Consider the following 20,946-nt stretch of genomic DNA (forward strand, 5'->3'; position numbering starts at 1 on the left):
AACATGGCTTCTCTTATGTTCTTATGTTCTTAACTCCCATCAGCCCCAGCCATCAGCCATGCTGGCTGGGGCTGATGGGAGTTGTCGGCAAAGAACGTCTGGAGAGCTACCGTTGGCCACCCCTGATGTAGGGTGTTTTTACATTCGGTTTGATCCAGAGTTTTCGTCTTCAAATTGCCTGCCACTGTTCCGCTTGAATTATTTTCCTTTTACATTCAAACGTTTCAATTGGGGGGGGGGGGTGTCTCTGATCAGAGGGCAGCCGGACTACCAGTGCTCAATTAAATGCATAAGATTGCTTGGGAATCGTGTCAACACTGCAAAAACAATACAAATTGAAATCACTAGATGAGGCAAGCAATGATATGTCAAAACTTCAAGCACTGTCAGTTCTCATGCAAATTATTGCGCCTTGTGGTGGCTTTTGGAGGAGTCTTTTAAAACGCAGGGAAACTTTTACAATCCAGTTTGAAACGCCCGTAGAGAAAAGACCAGACCAAAACTAGGCTCGAGAAAAACGCTTTTGTGGCATCGTCGAAACCCATCTCATTGGAACAAACGTCAATGCCTCGGGAAGCAATGATGCGAAGCGATTAGGGGAACGTTCTGCAATGTAAAAGGCAAGTTTACAATGCGGAGATAGAGAGTCGCAAACGGCCAATGTAAAAACACCCGTAGCCAACTCCTTGGAGAACTCATTCCTGGAGCTCTTTTTGAAAAGTTCAGTGGATGTAGTGCCTGGATTTTACAGCTCTCAGGCCTAATCTCTTTGTTTCTCGTACAGAACTTCAAGCGCTCCGGAACGAGATGTCTTACCAGTGGAAGCAACCTTGCCTGCCTCCTCCCATCGGCGTGAAGGGGGGCACAAAATATGGGGGTGCCTACGGTCCGGCAAAAGGCACCACTTCCTGCACGACCCCCCCTCAGATGAAGAGTGTCAACGCGTGTTCCCCCACGTGCGCTAACGCGTGTTCCCCCACGTGCGCGAAGGCATGCGTGAGCCCCATCTCTCCGATCTGCATGACCAACGGCCAGGGCCAGTGCTCTCCCACTTACTCATGTGGTCCTATCTGTTTGAGTCCACTCTGTGCCTCAAATGGGAATCCATGCGCTAATGCATGCGCGGGCCCTGCCACTCCCATCTGCATGGCAAATGGACAGGCCCAGTGCTCTCCTCCTTGCCCGCATGGCCCTATCTGCATGACATCCCTCCAGACCCAAAATATGGGCCCATGCGCTGCTGCATGCGCAACCCCCAAGCAGGGCCCATGCTCTCCCATTTGCCAGAGCCCGTGCGCAACCCTCAAGCAGGGCCCGTGCTCTCCCATTTGCCAGAGCCCATGCGCAACCCTCAAGCAGGGCCCGTGCTCTCCCATTTGCCAGAGCCCGTGCGCAACCCTCAAGCAGGGCCCGTGCTCTCCCATTTGCCAGAGCCCATGCGCAACCCCCAAGCAGGGCCCATGCTCTCCCATTTGCCAGAGCCCGTGCGCAACCCCCAAGCAGAGCCCACGCTCTCCCATTTGCCAGGGCTCAATGGCTTCTGGTTGTATCTCGCCGCAGCAACCCCGGAGCGACTCCGTTGGCCAATACGCTCGTGGCCCGATCTGCATAACATCACTCCAGCCCCAAAGCTGCAGTCCGTGTTCCCCTCAAAGTCCAGCCCCTATCTCCGTGGGGTCGCTCCAGGCCCAGAGCGGCACTTCGAGTGCTGCCCCTTGCAAAACGGGGAAGAAACAGTGCGCCAGCCCCTGCCAGGATCCCTGCGACGACCCTTGTGATGCACCGTGTTCTCCTACATGCGCCACCCCAACTGACACCAAAGGGGGCACTGTGTGCGCCGACCCCTGTGGGGAGGTGAAGTCTGGTGCTACCAAATGCTCATCTGCCTCTGAGCGAGCGTGCAGCAAAACCCGCCCTACTATCACCCTGAATCAATGCGTCATAAAGAAATGATAACAGCCCGCATCGTTGCGCTCAGAGCTGGTGCGAGAGAAGCGAAGACTTGGGGATCCTCTTGTAGTTTATCGTGCACCTTACACTGCATCTCATATATCATGCATCCCACATCCCGCCTGTTTAAAAATAATCAGCAAATTTCCTGAGTCACCTTCCTCCGTTTTCTCTCCTGTTGTTACCTGGATTTTTTAAAGTCTTCCTTTAGAATATGGGTTGCTGTCTTCCCATGATATCACGTCTACCTTGGAGAAAAAAGGACTCTGTATGTTGCTTGGTGGTGGACCTTCACCCCTTCCAGGAATTTCAGCTTTACATGTACAGAAATAAAAATAAGTTTAAAGGCACTGCATTGCTGCAACCTGAATGGGGACTTTGGGGGGTCAGAAGCGAGAAGATGTTCCCATTCCCTACAAATAAATAAAAATACAGCAGTGCAGTTCCCCTGAATACAGTTTTCATTTCCCCTTCCTTCCTTCCTTCCTTCCTTCCTTCCTTCCTTCCTTCCTTCCTTCCTTCCTTCCTTCCTTCCTTCCTTCCTTCCTTCCTTTCTTTTTTTTGCATTCAAATGCTTCTACAACAGCTGCATTTCCAGTAAAATGAAAGTGAACTTGCACACACACACACAGATTGAGGGGGGGGGGGGAAGCAGCCAAAATAAACAGTTTGCATGCCCACATTTTTGTGATCTCCATCAGGCAAAGGGTTATGTTCTTATGTGACACAGAGTGTTGGACTGGATGGGCCATTGGCCTGATCCAACATGGCTTCTCTTATGTTCTTATGTGACACAGAGTGTTGGACTGGATGGGCCATTGGCCTGATCCAACATGGCTTCTCTTATGTTCTTATGTGACACAGAGTGTTGGACTGGATGGACCATTGGCCCTATCCAACATGGCTTTTCTTATGTTCTTATGTGACACAGAGTGTTGGAATGGATGGGCCATTGGCCTGATCCAACGTGGCTTCTCTTATGTTCTTATGTGATACACAGTGTTGGACTGGATGGGCCATTAGCCTGATCCAACATGGCTTCTCTTAGGTTCTTATGTGACACAGAGTGTTGGACTGGATGGGCCATTGGCCTGATCCAACATGGCTTCTCTTATGTTTTTAAAACAAGTAGTGTTCCAGTGTGCAGGAGGCCAACTAAATATCCTGCTTCCAAGTTCTCGTCCAGCAAAGGTGCACTCTACGTTCTTTTATATCTCAACGGAGACAACTCCTCCAAGATCTCTAACTCTTCGATTGGAGGACACTTCACACTCTTCCTCCTTCAATATTACGACATTTCCTTATGTACAAACAGGCACCAAGCCTCAGTATTTTTTACTGGGGACTGGCAAGCCTAGGCAATGCTGAACAAGATACCTCTGGTTTGCTACAGGAAGGGTGGACCAAATGCTTTGCATACAGGGGAGGGACGGTGGCTCAGTGGTAGAGCATCTGCTTGGTAAGCAGAAGGTCCCAGGTTCAATCCCCGGCATCTCCAAAAAAAAAGGGGTCCAGGCAAATAGGTGTGAAAAAACCTCAGCTTGAGACCCTGGAGAGCAGGGGAGGGACGGTGGCTCAGTGGTAGAGCATTTGCTTGGGAAGCAGAAGGTCCCAGGTTCAATCCCCGGCATCTCCACTAAAAAAGGGTCCAGGCAAATTGGTGTGAAAAACCTTCAGCTTGAGACCCTGGAGAGCCGCTGCCAGTCTGAGAAGACAATACTGACTTTGATGGACCTTTGAGGGTCTGATTCAGTATAAGGCAGCTTCATATGTTCATATGTACAGGGCCAGCCGTAGACTGTCTGGCACCCCCCGCCCCCCGCACTGATAACGTCACCAAGTCACGGGGGGGGGGGGGGGGGAGCCCAATTCAGTGCCCCCAGAAGCGGGAGTGGAATTCTAGCAGGAGCTCCTTTGCATATTAAGCTGCGCCCCCCTGATGTAGTTGATCCTCCAAGAACTTACAAAAAAGAGCCTTGTAAGCTCTTGGAGGATTGGCTACATCAGGGGTGTGTGGCCTAATATCCAGAGGAGCTCCTGTTAGAATTCCACCCCTGCCGAGAAGGCCAGTGCCCTAGGCAATTGCCAAATTTACCTTGTATCAGGGTCGGTCCTGTCTGCATGCAGAAGGTCCTCAGAATCTCATACTAAAGATTCTCCCCTGATAATCTCATACTATCAGGGGAGGGATGGTGGCTCAGGGGTAGAGCATCTGCTTGGGAAGCAGAAGGTCCCAGGTTCAATCCCTGGCACCTCCAAAAAAGGGTCCAGGCAAATAAGTGTGGGAAACCTCCGCTTGAGACCCTGGAGAGCCGCTGCCAGTCTGAGAAGACAATACTGACTTTGCTGGACCAAGGGCCTGATTCAGTATAAGACAGCTTCATATGTTCATATGTGCATAAAGAATTTCAAGTAGCAGATGCTGGAAGAGATGCTTCTCTGCTTGAAGTCTTTGATAGCTGCTGCTCCCAGTCACAGTAGACTGTGTTGAGCCTGATTGTCCAACGGTAGTGGAGGGACGGTGGCTCAGTGGTAGAGCATCCGCTTGGTAAGCAGAAGGTCCCAGGTTCAATCCCCGGCATCTCCAACTAAAAAGGGTCCAGGCAAGTAGGTGTGAAAAACCTCAGCTTGAGACCCTAGAGAGCCACTACCAGTTAGGGGAGGGACGGTGGCTCAGTGGTAGAGCATCCGCTTGGTAAGCAGAAGGTCCCAGGTTCAATCCCTGGCATCTCCAACTCAAAAGGGTCCAGGCAAGTAGGCGTGAAAAACCTCCGCTTGAAACCCTGGAAAGCCGCTGCCAGTCTGAGTAGACAAGACTGACTTTGATGGACCAAGGGGGGTCTGATTCAGTATAAGGGAGCTTCATATGTTCATAATCTTTGGGGAGGGACAGTGGCTCAGTGGTAGAGCATCTGCTTGATGAGCAGAAGGTCCCAGGTTCAATCCCCGGCATCTCCAACGAGAAAGGGTCCAGGCAAATAGGTGTGAAAAACCTCTGCTTGAGACCCCAGAGAGCCGCTACCAATCTGAGTAGACAAGACTGACTTTGATGGACCCAGGGTCTGATTCAGTAGAAGGCAGCTTCGCATGTTCATCTACAGTCTGAAAGTTCTGTGCCACCACTGGAAAAAACCCTCGTTACCACCTGCCTCCCCTCTGCAGTCAGAGACACAGACTGGGATCAAGAGAAGGGTGTTTTTTAATTGTGATATTTTGGTGTGTTTTGTGTATTTGTGTGAGTGTGTATGCATGCCTGGAAGTCATGGTGACTTCTGGTAACCCCAACTAGAGCACGGAGGACGTTCAGGGAAGGGACAAGATACAGCCTACCTCTGCCTCCCAACCGTGGTATTCCAAGGTCTCCCATCCGAGACCTTGCCAGGGTCAGCCCTGCTTATCTTTTTGAGAGCTGAGTTGCCTGGACTATCCAGTTCAGGGTAGAAGGGGATCTTAATTGGCAGGTTAGGTTTCCAAGCACAAAGGAAAATAGGATGCTCTAATCTAGATCAGGGGTGTTGGTTATTGGATTCATATCCCGCCCTCCACTCCGAAGAGTCTCAGGGCGGCTCACAATCTCCTTTACCTTCCTTCCCCACAACAGACACCCTGTGAGGTAGATGAAGATATTGGATTTATATCCCACCCTCCACTCCGAAGAGTCTCAGAGTGGCTCACAATCTCCTTTACCTTCCTCCCCCACAACAGACACCCTGTGAGGTAATTGAAGATATTGGATTTATATCCCACCCTCCACTCCGAAGAGTCTCAGAGCGGCTCACAATCTCCTTCCCTTTCCTCCCCCACAACAGACACCCTGTGAGGTAGATGAAGATATTGGATTTATATCCTGCCCTCCACTCCGAAGTGTCTCAGAGAGGCTCACAATCTCCTTCCCCTTCCTCCCCCACAACAGACACCCTGTGAGGTAGATGAAGATATTGGATTTATATCCTGCTCTCCACTCCGAAGAGTCTCAGAGCAGCTCACAATCTCCTTTCCCTTCCTCCCCCACAACAGACACCCTGTGAGGTGGGTGGGGCTGGAGAGGGCTCTCACTGCAGCTGCCCTTTCAAGGACAACCTCTGCCAGAGCTATGGCTGACCCAAGGCCATTCCAGCAGGGGCAAGTGGAAGAGTGGGGGCATCAAACTCGGTTCTCCCAGATAAGAGTCTGCACACTTAACCACTACACCAAACTGGCTTTCAGGAGAGCCCATCACCTCCTGAGGAAGCCTGCTCCACCGAAAACACCCTGTGAGGTGGGTGGGGCTGGAGAGGGCTCTCACAGCAGCTGCCCTTTCAAGGACAACCTCTGCCAGAGCTATGGCTGACCCAAGGCCATGCCAGCAGGTGCAAGTGGAGGAGTGGGGCACCAAACTCGGTTCTCCCAGATAAGAGTCTGCACACTTAACCACTACACCAAACTGGCTCTCCAGTTATGACGACTGGATTTGACATAAATGAGACCTTGTTGGGGCGGGCCACATGTGTCATAAAATGTAATGACAACTAGCGTAGATCTAAACAGCAGCTGCAAGTGTACCGGATCCGGTTCAAGGTGTTGGTGCTTACCTTTAAAACCCTATATGGCCGGGGTCCAGCATACTTTCGGGACCGCCTCTCCCCATATGAGCCCCAGCGACCAAACAACTTTTGGCAATACCTGGCCCCAGAGACATCCACCTGGCCCCCGCCGGGTGGAATAAGCTCCCCCTGGAGATCCGGGCCCTGAGGGATCGGCTTCAATTCCGCAGGGCCTGTAAAGCAGAGCTCTTTCGCCAGGCTTTCAGCTGAGGCAGTGGGCGTCACTTGTGACCGGCCTCCCCCTCTCCTTCCATCCCAGCGCCACAAGCTCTGCCATCTTAGTCTTTGAAATTGTAGGGTTTTATATATATATATGTTAAATTGGTCTTTGACTGTTTTTACCGTTGACGTGTCTTTAGGATGTCGCCCGCCCCGAGCCTGTTCCACGGGAAGGGCGAGCTAACAATCGAATCAAATAAAAATAAATAAATAAAACATTTTATAAAAAAAAAAAAACGTGGACTCTTTGTCCATGTGCATAACCGCTGCACAAAACGGGAGCCCTTTCTGCTTTTGCGTTTACTACAGCTCTCACCTCCCACCTCCGTTACTTTAAAAACCTGCTTACATATTCACGCGCACGCACACCTCACGCACTGATCTAGGGTTGCCAATCCCCAGGTGGGGGCAGGGGATGCCCCAGTTTGGAGGCCCTCCCCCTGCTTCAGGGTCGTCAGAAAGCGAGGGGGGGGAGGGAAATGTCTGCTGGGAACTCTGTTATTCCCTATGGAGATTTATTCCCATAGAAAATAAAGGAGAATTGATCCGTGGGTATCTGGGGCTCTGGGAGGGGCTGTTTTTTGAGGTAGATGCACCAAATTTTCAATACAGCATCTAGTGCCTCCCCCCAAAATATTACCCAAGTTTCAAAACGATTGAACCAGGGGGTCCAATTCTATGAGCCCCAAAAGAAGGTGCCCTTATCCTTCATTACTTCCTATGGAAGGAAGGCATTGAAAAGGTGTGCTGTCCCTTTAAATGTGATGGCCAGAACTATTTTTGGAGTTCAATTATGCTTGTCACAGCCTTGATCTTGGCTCCACCCCAATGTCTCCTGGCTCCACCCCCAAAGTCCCCAAATATTTCTTTCCAACACTACACTGATCTGATTTTGAAATTCCTTCCACATCCTTTCCCCAGCATTCTGCTATCACTCCACTGTATCTCCGTAGTTTCCAAGAGTGGTTTTTCAGAGCAGTATTTCCCCCCCCCCCTCCTCTTAATTCGCTTCCAAGCCTTTAAAAGTAGAAACATTTCCTCGGAATTGCTCCCTCCCCTCTCTTGGCAGGCTAATTGGTCTGTTCTTATTGGTCATTCACACTATGCATGTCTTTTGAAATAGGAGATGAGGAAAGAAGAAGAATTGCAGATTTATACCCTGCCCTTCTCTCTGAATCAGAGACTCAGAGCGGCTCACAATCTCCTATATCTTCTTCCCCCACAACAGACACCCTGTGAGGTGCGTGGGGCTGAGAGGGCTCTCACAATCTCTGATATCTTCTCCCCCCACAACAGACAACCCGTGAGGTGGGTGGAGCTAAGAGGGCTCTTACAATCTCCTATATCTTCTCCCCCCACAACAGACACCCTGTGAGGTGGGCGGGGCTGAGAGGGCTCTCCCAATCTCCTATATCTTCTCCCCTCAAAACAGACATCCTGTGAGGTGGGAGGGGCTGAGAGGGCTCTCACAACCTCCTGGATCTTCTCCCCCCACAACAGACACCCTGTGAGGTGGGTGGGGCTGAGAAATCTCTCACAATCTCCTATATCTTCTCCCCTCACAACAGACACCCTGTGAGGTGGGTGGGGCTGAGAGGGCTCTCACAATCTCCTATATCTTCTCCCCCCACAACAGACACCCTGTGAGGTGGGTGGGGCTGAGATGGCTCTCCCAATCTCCTATATCTTCTCCCCTCACAACAGACACCCTGTGAGGTGGGTGGGGCTGAGAGGGCCCTGACAGAAGCTGCCCTTTCAAGGACAACTCCTACAAGAGCTCTGGCTGACCCAAGGCCATTCCAGCAGGTGCAAGTGGAGGGGTGGGGAATCAAACCTGGTTCTCCCAGATAAGAGTCTGCACACTCAACCACTACACCAAACTGGCTCTCCCAAAGTAATTGCCTTTGTCTGACATCAAGTTAGCTTGGTTGGTTAAGAGGCTGGGCTATTTTGTATTTGGAAAAAAAAAGTTTCCTTTTAAGTTAACTCTGACCACAAACATTTCAAACGTGAGAATAATGCTGTGGAACCTACTTTGTGGCAGCAGCAGCCTTTAAAAAAAAGTCTGGTCCATCTCAACATCTCTTTTTGTCATCTCATTTCTAAATAACTAAATAACAGGGGGGGGGGGATTCAGGCTGAAAAGCACTAACATCTCTGCCTCCTCTCCAGCCAAGTGGTCAGCATTGACCAGCGCCTGGCAGTGCTTTTCTTCCCCTCCAGCAAACTCCTTGGCCTGTTTCCAGTCAGGCCACGTCTTGCCACCCGCAGCTCCCTGCAGCCTTGCTGCTCCCCCCCGGCACCTCCTACTCCTCCCACTTTCAGCATTTAAAGGCTGGGGAAGGGACCATGAAGCGCTTCCCAAGCTGGCCAGCCCTGGAGCTGGGGGCCAGGCACTGTCACTGATTACTGATAAAGTGGGGGGGACACTAATAGCGATCCCACAGTAAATTCAGCCAAAGAGTCCCCTATTTCAAAGGCACACCCAATGTGAAACTAGCCAATCAGGAGAAACCAATCCCAGAACACTACCCAGCTTTTCTCATTGGTATGTAAAATATATACACCGCAACTCTCAACAGAAATCGGAGAGAGAGAAAAAGATGTAGAATGCAAGCACAGCATTCGAAGTAAACACAACCGACTTGACTTCAGTGAAAATCAGAAGTAAGCTGTCTATGCAGAATAGACCTGGCTCTCTAGAGGTCCTAAAGGATTGGATTTACAGGGACTGAATTATGCCCCCCCCCCAAAAAAAAATTGCACCCCCACACGGTTATTTTGACAAGTGCGGGTTCAGGAGCGCATAGAACAAATCCTGAGCAAACTAGAGACACCAAACTTACAGGGGATCTCCAGCTGACTCCCTTCTACCTGTGAAGATTGGGTTTACAGAGTCTGAATTACATTCCCCCAGGAAAGTGCTTTCTGGGGAAATGACAGCCGATAAGTGGTCATTTTGATAGGTGCAGGTTTAGGAGGTTCAAGAGATTATAAAACAGACCCTGTTCAAGCTAGAGATGTCCAAGTCATAGGGGACCTCTAGATGCTCATCTAAATCCCCTGGACGTTCATCCAAGGTCTGCCCCCCTGTTGCTTTGAGGAAGAGGAGACAGTCGGTCTGGAAATTGAAAACAAATCAGCCAGTATCATAATGCCCCTGTATAAATCGATGGTGCAGTCTCATTTGGAGTACTGTGTGCAGTTCTGGTCGCCGCACCTCAAAAAGGATATTATAGCATTGGAGAAAGTCCAGAGAAGGGCAACTAGAATGATTAAAGGGCTGGAGCACTTTCCCTATGAAGAAAGGTTGAAACGCTTGGGACTCTTTAGCTTGGAGAAACGTCGACTGTGGGGTGACATGAGAGAGGTTTACAAGATAATGCATGGGATGGAGAAAGTAGAGAAAGAGGTACTTTTCTCCCTTTCTCACAATACAACAACTCGTGGGCATTCGATGAAACTGCTGAGCAGACAGGTTAAAACGGATAAAAGGAAGTCCTGCTTCACCCAAAGGGTGATTAACATGTGGAATTCACTGCCACAGGAGGTGGTGGCGGCCACAAGCATTGCCACCTTCAAGAGGGGTTTAGATAAAAATATGGAGCACAGGTCCATCAGTGGCTATTAGCCACAGTGTGTGTGTATATATAAAATTTTTTGCCACTGTGTGACAGAGTGTTGGACTGGATGGGCCGTTGGCCTGATCCAACATGGATTCTCTTATGTTCTTATGAAATGTATCTGTTCACAAGCCAGGACGGATTGCCACAAGCAGCTCGAAAGTGGGTGGAAGATCCGTATCAGTTGACCTGCCACAAACTTCAGTTCGTGAAGCACGAATTCGCCGAAATCAATCCAGAAAGTGCCTTCTGGGGAAACGACAGCTGACAAGTGGTCATTTCGACAGGTGAAGGTTTAGGAGGTTCAAGAGATTAGGAAACCGATCCTGTGCAAGTTGGAGACGTCATAGTCCTAGCAGGGGACCTCCACTAGATGCTCATCTGTATTCCGCGGATACACATCCGAGATCTGCCCGCTGTTGCTTGGGTCAACGTAAGTCTAAGCTTAGCAGGGTCAGCACTTGGGAGGGAGACCACCAAGGAAGGCTCTGCAGAGGAAGGCGATGGCCAACCACTTCTGCTTCTCACTGTTCTTGAAAGCAGCTTGCTGGAGCCGGTTGTGACTGGATGGCACTTGCGTACCTTGCTTTTCAGTAAAAATGCCAGCAGAATGGCTTGCAATGAAATCAAGGCTACATCGCAGCAAATGATCAGAAGATTAAAATGTACAAATAAGGAGCCCAGAAATAATCGTTGAAGTGACGCGAACCAGCAGATAGAGGATGTGAAATGAAAACAGGAAATTCGCTGGAAAAAAAAAAACCCTTCCTAAAAAGAAGAGATGGTACGGGGGGGGGGGGGGGGGCTTTACAGGAAAAGTCGCTCCATGGTTTTGATGCTTCTACCGAGAAGATCATTATGGGTAAAAAGATCCAAGGCTTCTTTTTGTAGCAGGAACTCCTTTGGATATTAGGCCACACACCCCTGATGTAGCCAATGCTCCAAGAGTTTACAGAGCTCTTCATACAGGGCCTACTGCAAGCTCCAGGAGGATTGGCTACATCGGGGGGGTGTGGCCTAATCTGAAAATTAGCTCCTGCTACAAAAAAAAAGCCCTGAACAGATCTATGCAGCCATCTGCTGAACCTCCAACTGTATTGCTGCAGAGAAGAAGAAGAAGAAGAAGAAGAAGAAGAAGAAGAAGAAGAAGAAGAAGAAGAAGAAGAAGAAGAAGATGATGATGATGATGATGATATTGGATTTATATCCCACCCTATACTCTGAATCTCAGAGTCTCAGAGCGGCTCACAATCTCCTTTACTTCCCCCCCACCCTCTGCACACACACACACACGCACCACAGACACCCTGTGAGGTGAGAGAGGCTGAGAGAGCTCTCACAGCAGCTGCCCTTTCAAGGACAACTCCTGCAAGAGCTATGGCTGACCCAAGGCCATTCCAGCAGCTGCAGGTGGAGGAGTGGGGAATCAAACCCGTTTCTCCCAGATAAGAGAGCTATGGCTGACCCAAGGGCATTCCAGCAGCTGCAAGTGGAGGACTGGGGGAATCAAACCCGTTTCTCCCAGATAAGAGAGATATGGCTGACCCAAGGCCATTCCAGCAGCTGCAAGTGGAGGACTGGGGGAATCAAACCCAGATAAGAGAGATATGGCTGACCCAAGGCCATTCCAGCAGCTGCAAGTGGAGGAGTGGGGAATCAAACCCGTTTCTCCCAGATAAGAGAGCTATGGCTGACCCAAGGGCATTCCAGCAGCTGCAAGTGGAGGACTGGGGGAATCAAACCCGTTTCTCCCAGATAAGAGAGATCTGGCTGACCCAAGGCCATTCCAGCAGCTGCAAGTGGAGGAGTGGGGAATCAAACCCGGTTCCCCCAGATAAGAGAGCTCTGGCTGACCCAAGGCCATTCTAGCAGCTGCAGGTGGAGGAGTGGGGAATCAAACCCATTTCTCCCAGATAAGAGAGCTCTGGCTGACCCAAGGCCATTCCAACAGCTGCAAGTGGAGGGGTGGGGAATCAAACCCGTTTCTCCCAGATAAGAGAGCTCTGGCTGACCCAAGGCCATTCCAGCAGCTGTAAGTGGAGGAGGGGGGAATCAAACCCAGTTCCCCCAGATAAGAGAGCTCTGGCTGACCCAAGGCCATTCCAGCAGGTGCAAGTGGAGGAGTGGGGAATCAAACCTGGTTCTCCCAGATAAGAGAGCTCTGGCTGACCCAAGGCCATTCCAGCAGCTGCAGGTGGAGGAGTGGGGAATCAAGCCCGGCTCTCCCAGATAAGAGTCTACCCACATAACCACGACACCAAACTGGCAAGGAAGGCAGTCTCTCCAGATGTTATGTGGGTGGGTCGACTCGGGTGGAACGAGGGTTAGGCTTATGGTTAGGATTAGAATTAAGGTTCCGGGTCCTCCAAGTATGCAAGTTCCGAACCACTTAGGATTCCAGAGGTCGAAACTGGCACATTTAATTGGGGGTTGTCTTAGTTTTGACAACTCCAGGTTGGGAAATGCCTTTAGATCCAGGGGAAATGCAGGGTTTGCGGAGGCGAGGGACCTCAGCACGGTGTAATGCCGTGGAGTCCATCCTCCAAAGCAGCCATTTCCTCCAGGAAAACTGATCCCTATTAGAGATCCGTTGTAAATCCAAGAAATGCCCAGATCACCTAGAGCAAGGGTGTCAAACATGCGGTTCTGGGCCCGAATCAGGCCCCCGGAGGGCTCCTATCAGACCCCCGAGGAACTGGCTGTCATCTGCTTCCTTCTCCCTGCATCTTGCTTCCTTCTGCATCACAACTTGCTTTGCAAGGCTTGCTCAATTGCACAAGAGCTACAGAGCGACACCTCTATTTTCTCAATTGGCTGAGGCTCCTCCCTTGGGGAGGAAGGAGGGGAGGCAGAGCTTGTTTTCCCAGGCTCCACCAATCACACAGCAGAGCTACTGAGCCAATCCTCTCTTCCTTCTATTGGCTGAGGCTCTCCCCCATTTCTTTGGGGAAGAAAGGAAAGAGCCAGAACTTCCTTTGCCCAGTTCCCTGGATCCCTTGAGGGAAATACAAAGAAAGCACCTTTAAGATCTTTATAAAGTTTATATTTCTGCTACCTAGTCTTAAATAGGTACACACATGGCTGTAGGGGTCCATGGCCTGGCTCAACATGGCCTGGCCCAACCCAACATGGCCCAAAAAGGTTTCATTTCTCTCAGATCTGGCCCTCATAACAAATGAGTTTGACAGAAACGCTTAGGGCTCTTTAGCTTGGAGAAACGTCGACTGAGGGGTGACATGATAGAAGTTTACAAGATAATGCATGGGATGGAGAAAGTAGAGAAAGAAGTACTTTTCTCCCTTTCTCACAATACAACAACTCGTGGGCATTCGATGAAATTGCTGAGCAGACAGGTTAAAACGGATAAAAGGAAGTACTTCTTCACCCAAAGGGTGATTAACATGTGGAATTCACTGCCACAGGAGGTGGTGGCGTCCACAAGCATAGCCACCTTCAAGAAGGGGTTAGATAAAAATATGGAGCAGAGGTCCATCAGTGGCTATTAGCCACAGTGTGTGTGTGTGTGTGTATATATATATATATATATATATATATATATATATATATATATATATATATATATATATTTGGCCGCTGTGTGACACAGAATGTTGGACTGGATGGGCCATTGGCCTGATCTAACATGGCTTCTCTTATGTTCTTATGTAAGGGTTATCGGGGCCAGATCTGACATAAATGAGATCTTGTTGGGCCAGGCCAGGTCGGGTTGGGCCACGTCATGTGTGCACCTATTTAAGATTAGGTAGCAGAGATATGAACATATGAAGCTGCCTTATACTGAATCAGACCCTGGGTCCATCCAAGTCAGTCTTGTCTTCTCAGACTGGCAGCGGCTCTCCAGGGTCTCAAGCGGAGGTTTGTCTCACCTATTTGCCTGGACCCTTTTTGGGAGATGCCAGGGATTGAACCTGAGACCTTCTGCTTCCCAAGCAGATGCTCTACCACTGAGCCACCGTCCCTCCCCTGCTCTCCAGGGTCTCAAGCGGAGGTTTTTCACACCTATTTGCCTGGACCCTTTTTTGGAGATGCCAGGGATTGAACCTGGGACCTTCTGCTTTCCAAGCAGATGCTCTACCACTGAGCCACCATCCCTTCCCATAAACTTCATAAAGGACACAGACAAACACAATGAAAGATTTAAAAAAACAAAACAAAAACACCAAACCTTAAACTAAACCATGCTTAAAACACATATTGATCTTAAAGGTGCTTTCTTTGTATTTCGCCCATGGGATCCAGGGAACTGGGCAAAGGAAACTCTGGCTCTTTCCTTTCTTCCCCAGGGGACCAGGAAGGGGAGGAGCCTCAGCAATAGAAGGAAGAGAGGCTTGGCTCAGTAGCTCTGCGGTGCGATTGAGAGAGCCTGGCAAAGTAAGCTGTCCCTCCCCCATTTCCTCCCCAAGGGAGGGGCCTCAGCCAACGGAGAAAATAGAGGTTTTGCTCTGTAGCTCCTGTCCGATTGAGCAAGCCTGGCAAAGCAAGCTGTGATGCAGAAGGAAGCGAGAGAGAGGTAGAAGGAAGCAGATGACAAACAGTTGCCCGGGGGCCTGATAGGAGCCCTCCAAGTGCCTGATTCAGCTCCCGGGCTGCATGCTGACATCTCTCGGGCTGCATGCTGACCCAGAGATTGGAATACCTACTTGTCTTTTTAGTCACAATTTTTGTACGTTTGCATTTGTGTGTGCCCCCGTGTGTCTGCACCTGGAAGTCATGGCCACCTCTGTGACTGACCCTAAAGGGGGCCTGGAGATGGCTGAATAAAGCCTGCCCTTGCCCTCCCAGCTGCTGGTATTCCTTGGAGGTCTCCATCCAAGTACTTGCCAAAGCTGACCCCGCTGAGCTTCCGAGATCTGACGGGAATGGGCTCACCTGGGCTGTCCAGGTCAGAGTCGCGGCTTTCATCCGCCCTTCCTCCAAGAAAGCTCGGCGTCTCTCCACATCCGCATTATACTTTATCATTGCGACAACTCCTTTGATGGTGTGCTTAATTTGTAGTCTACCTTTCGCACAGAGACTCAGGATGAAGTAAGAATAAAATAACGCAGTGAAGACCAGTATAATGCGTACAACGTATAATATATAAAACAGTCATCGCATAAAATTAAGTGAGGCTTATTGTCACGACTCAGGGTGGGGCGTTACCAATTGCTGCCACCACTCTGGGTGAAGAAGAAGAAGAAGAAGAAGAAGAAGAAGAAGAAGAAGAAGAAGAAGAAGAAGCCCGGAGAGTGGCTCACAATCTCCTTTAACTTCCTCCCCCACAACAGACACCCTGTGAGGTGGGTGGGGCTGGAGAGGGCTCTCACAGCAGCTGCCCTTTCAAGGACAACCTCTGCCAGAGCTCTGGCTGACCCAAGGCCATTCCAGCAGGCGCAAGTGGAGGAGTGGGAATCAAACCCAGTTCTCCCAGATAAGAGTCTGCACACTTAACCACTACACCAAACTGGTCCCCCTTGAGAAGGCCCTAGAGTTGCCAAGTCCTCTTCATCCCCAGGCAGGGGACATTCGTGTGTGCGATGCACGCGCGACCAAATGATGTCACCCAGAAGTCCCATCGTCAAAATGGCAGCGCCCATGCGGGGGCCGCTCTAGGCATTTCCGGGAAAACTCTATGGTTCTCCCGGATGCTCTAGCTATTTGGGAGGTTAAAACTCTATGGCACCTACTGTACCATGGAGTTTTCCCTCCCAAATGGCTAGAGCGTTGGGGAAAACCATAGAGTTTTCCCGGAAACTCCTATAACAGCCCCGCATGGGTACCGCCATGTTGATGGTGTCACTTCCGGGTGACATCATCCCGCCAGCGACGCAGGGGGAGATTCCCTGCCCAGACCGGGGGCTTGGCAGCCCTAGAAGGCTCAGAGTCCCCTCCCAAGCCCTTCAGGTCTCCTTTATCTTTGGCCAAATAATAGGCGTGCAGACCAGGCAGAGTGAACAACAACAACAAAAATAGAGGTTTATTTAAAAGATCTGTTCAGTGTAATATCAACTAACAAGGTGCATTAAACAGTAAAAGGGGTGAAGGGAAAATAAACAAATGCCCTAACGCAACAAACGCCCTTCCTGTCCCTAGACTGTCTCCATCAGACCTAGGGCTACTCCCCCTCCCTCGAAGAGCGAAGGTCTCTTCCTTAGGGTTGCCAAGTCCAATTCAAGAAATATCTGGGGACTTTGGGGGTGGAGCCAGGAGACTTTGGGGGTGGAGCCAAGATCAAGGCTTTGACAAGCATAGTTGAACTCCAAAGGGAGTTCTGGTCATCACATTTAAAGGGACGGCACACCTTTTCAGTGCCTTCCTTCCATAGGAAATAATGAAGGATAGGGGCACCTTCTTTTGGGGCTCATAGAATTGGACCCCCTGGCCCAATCTTTTTGAAACTTGGGGGGTATTTTGGGGAGAGGCACTAGACGCTATACTGAAATTTTGGTGCCTCTACCTCAAAAAACAGCCCCTCCAGAGCCCCAGATACCCGCGGATCAATTCTCCATGATTTTCTATGGGAATAAATCTCCATAGGGAATAACAGAGTTCCCAGCAGACATTTCCCTCCCCCCCCCTCCCCCCACTTTCTGACAACCCTGAAGCGGGGGGAGGGCTTCCAAACCGGGGGATCCTCTGCCCCCACCTGGGGATTGGCAACCCTACTCTTCCTTGCAGCAGCCATCCCTCAGCTCTGCCTCCTAGGAAAAGAACTCCACACTGCCTGAGCTTGGCCCTTTTATGTTCTCCTCCCAGGCCCCACCTCTCTCCGGGCTAGTTTCCCTCCAAACCCTTGCTGCCCAATCAGAGGGACAGAAGGGATGCTGGGAAATGTAGGCTTTTCAGTATAACTCTGAGGCAGGCTTCTCTGGAGCCTGTAGGCCTCACTAGGCCCAGGATCATGAGACTTATAGATTGAGTGGCACAAGGACACCCAATGATTCTCATTGCTTGTTGGAGTCAAACCTGGGTCTCTCCGGTTAGAGTCTAATCAATACACAACACTGCCTCGTTGAATATAGGGAAATATTAAAAGCGTAAGGCTGACACCTAGGGTTGCCAATCCCCAAGTCCCAGAGGGGGATCCCCCGGTTTTACAGGCTTCCCCCCTCCCCCAGCCAGCTGGCCGGCGGGGGAAGTCCCGCCCCCAGAGCCATCATGCACCTCCATGAACGATTCCCATAGGGAATGATGGGGAATTGAACCGCAGGTATCGGGGGCTCTGGGGGGGCTGTTTTTTGAGATAGAGGCACCAAATTTTCAGTATAGCATCTAGTGCCTCTCCCCAAAATACCTACCAAGTTTCAAAAAGATTGGACCAGGGGGTCCAATTCTATGAGCCCCAAAAGAAGGTGCCCCTATCCTTCATTATTTCCTATGGAAGGAATGCATTTAAAAATTTGTGCTGTCCCTTTAAATGTGATGGCCAGAACTCCCTTGAAGTTCAATTATGCTTGTCACACCCTTGCTTTTGGCTCCGCCCCCAATGTCTCCTGGCTCCACCCCCAAAGTCCCCAGATATTTCTTAAATTGGACTTGGCAACCCTAGGTGGGGGCAGGGGATCCCCCAGTTTGGAGACCCTCCCCCGCTTCAGGGTCGTCAGAAAGCGGGGGGAGGGGAAGGAAATGTCTGTTGGGAACTCTATTATTCCTTATGGAGATTTATTCCCATAGAAAATCATGGAGAATTGATCCGTGGTTATCTGGGGCTCTGGGGGGGCTGCTTTTGGGGTAGAGGCACCAAATTTTCAGTATAGTTTCTAGCGCCTCTCCCCAAAATACCCCCAAGTTTCAAAAAGATTGGACCAGGGGGTCCAATTCTATGAGCCCCAAAAGAAGGTGCCCCTATTCTTCATTATTTCCTAAGGGAGGAAGGAATTAAAAAGGTGTGCCATCCCTTTAAATTTGATGGCCAGAACTCCCTTTGGAGTTCAATGATGCTTGTCACAGCCTTGATTTTGGCTCCACCCCTAATGTCTCCTGGCTCCACCCCCAAAGTCCCCAGATATTTTCTTGAATTGGACTTGGCAACCCTACTGAAACCCCTACCATTGCTTCAGTAGTGAGGCAGTGTGATGCAATCATTAGAATGTCACCCTAGGAGTGGATCTTGGCCAACCAGTATCTCTCAGCCTAGCCTACATCGCAGGGTTCTTGTGATGACCAAATGAAAGGGGTGAGTAGAGCTTTGTAGAATCCTAGAATCATAGAGTTGGAAGGGACCTCCAGGGTCATCTAGTCCAACCCCCCTGCACAATGCAGGGAACTCAAAAATACCTCCCCCTGAATTCACAGGATCCTCATTGCTGTCAGATGGCCTTCCCTAAGACTGTAAATTCCAAAATCACATAGTCACTACTGCCCAGGTTGCCCGCTATTTCCACTTCATCAATTAGGGTTGCCAAGTCCCAAACAGTCTAAAACTGTCTTCTGCCCATGTTTCCTGAAGGAAGACACAATCAAAGGATTTCAAAAAGTCCAAAAAATCTGAGTCATTCGCTTTACTCTTCCACCAGCAATGTTCCAGGAGATGATGTGGATCTTCCTTGTGGCTTCCCTAGCTGGTAGTCAATCGATAATGGATATCCTTTCTAGAACCCTGGAGTCATCAGTGAAAATACAACCATTATGTTGGGGTGCCCTTGAGCCAGTTAGAGAGAGTTCCATAGACAGATCAATTAAGTCAGCTGATGGGGGACAAGGGGGCAGGGGGTTGCTTGCAGGATCTAGGTTGATTGAAGGAACTGATTTCCCCGGCTCTAAAGACCTTTGCAGCTGCAGCTTAGTACCTTCAAGTCTTATGAGTATCGCCTGTTGATCTTTTGCTGGAAGACTCCCAAATGACTGCAAAAGGTCATCTTCTAATGAAACATTAAGGGACTATGCGTCACATCCATAGAGGGCTGCACTGATGACTCATTATGCAACTCAGGGTTTGCTTGGGACTGACCAGATCTGGATACCTTAAGACACATTGCAGCCTTATATTTTGCCGCTGAAGATGATGCGTTCTTCAAGAGATGGGGATTACTTCGTGTCCTGACCCCTGCGGACAGGTTAGGCAGCAGAGCATTAGTTTGAGAGTTAATAAAAGATCGAACAGGGAAAACCCCCCTTTGACCATAGGTAATTCTTTCGCCTCAAAATTAGTGAAGGAATGTTGGAGGATTGAAAGGTAAGCAGAATCCTCTGCATTTGAGACTGATCATTAAGAGATTCAATGGTAATCAAGTCAATTTTGTGATAGTTCAGATGAAGAAGTTCACAGAGATGGGATTTAGCTAAAAGTTTACTTCTCCAGCATGGGGTCTTCCTGCCATAAGGACAAACAGTGATGCAAACCTTATTGGGCTGTAGAACCAATTGTTGCACGTTCCTTTTAAGGCCCACGCTGACCTTAGACTCCGTAAAGGAGCTCCGGGGATCAATCTCCTGAGTTGCAGACGGACATCGCTTAAAGGGGCTAGAGCTCCAATAGAGGTATCATCCAGCTGGGCTAAGTAGACTTTATCCATTGACACTGATAGTCTCTTTAGTTCTAAGAAAGGTCAAGAATTTGGTCTTCTAAACTCTTTAACTTTTTAAAGATACAATCCACTGTGCTTGCAATAAGGGTAATTGGGGCAAGTTCGTCAGAAGACATGGATCTTTCTTCATTATCATGCTGACTCTGCTGCACCTTTAAAGCCCCCACCCCAGACAGGAGTTGAGAGTCAACGCCATCCTCGTGATCAGACTCATTAGTCAATTCATTAGTCGGTTCCTCCTTTTCAGCAGGCTTTACCTCGTAACAACACCATCAACTTGGCTAAGTGTTCAGCTGCTCAAATTAAACAGTTTTTCTTTGCAAGGGGCAACCAATTAGTTCCAGCAGCTATTAAAGTATTCAAAGCCAAAACGCTTGCCCAAATCCTCTATGGTATCCCTATATGGATCTCAGCTTTTACCAGGAAGTGGAGGGCATTCAAGCCTCATTCTTTAGACAAATTCTTGGTTTGCCAAAATGCGTGTCCTACTTTGCTCTCTGCTCTGAAGTGGGTCAGTCTTTGGTGGAGACAAAAGCCTGGATTGCAGTGTTTAAATTCTGGCTCAAAATTCATTTTAGAACAGATCCCAACAGCCTTCTTGATTGTATGAAAGAGACCCATATATTTCGTCCTGGACAGCAGTGCTTCTGTCTAAACTCAATCAATTGGGGTTAGAGGTAGATGATTTTTCTACCTCTGAAGAGTCATATATCTTCAGATGTATTAAACTGAGACTGTGGGAATTGGAGGAAACGAAATTACGGCCAACTCTCCCTTATACTTGCTCTCCAGCTTCCTTAGGTCTTTATGCTTTTTGTGGCAAAATGCCCAATTATCTATCAGACCTAACCACTCCAAGTCATCGCAGGGCATTTATGTTGGCCAGACTAAACGCGTTTCCCTCCAAAGTTTTACAAGGGAGATATCAGCGAGTCCTTTAGCCGACAGACTTTGCTCCTGTGGAGCGAATACCCCTGACTCAATCCAGCATATATTGCTTGATTGTTCTTTTTACCATAACCTCCGTAAAGATTTATTTGGCAA

The 20,946-nt window shown here is 49.5% G+C and overlaps 1 protein-coding gene and 1 non-coding gene across 2 annotated transcripts in view; one reads left to right on the forward strand and one right to left on the reverse strand.

Moving 5' to 3' along the window:
• LOC132584239 (protein S100-A11-like) overlaps nt 1-20,946 on the forward strand; it is a 381,641-nt gene that overhangs the window by 171,313 nt on the left and 189,382 nt on the right. The window lies entirely within an intron of this gene.
• Nucleotides 14,417-14,489, reverse strand: TRNAS-GGA (transfer RNA serine (anticodon GGA)). Its single transcript has one exon. It is a non-coding gene; the product is annotated as a tRNA-Ser (tRNA).

The sequence above is a fragment of the Heteronotia binoei genome, chromosome 1, assembly GCF_032191835.1.
Source record: "Heteronotia binoei isolate CCM8104 ecotype False Entrance Well chromosome 1, APGP_CSIRO_Hbin_v1, whole genome shotgun sequence".
Lineage (NCBI taxonomy): Eukaryota > Metazoa > Chordata > Lepidosauria > Squamata > Gekkonidae > Heteronotia > Heteronotia binoei.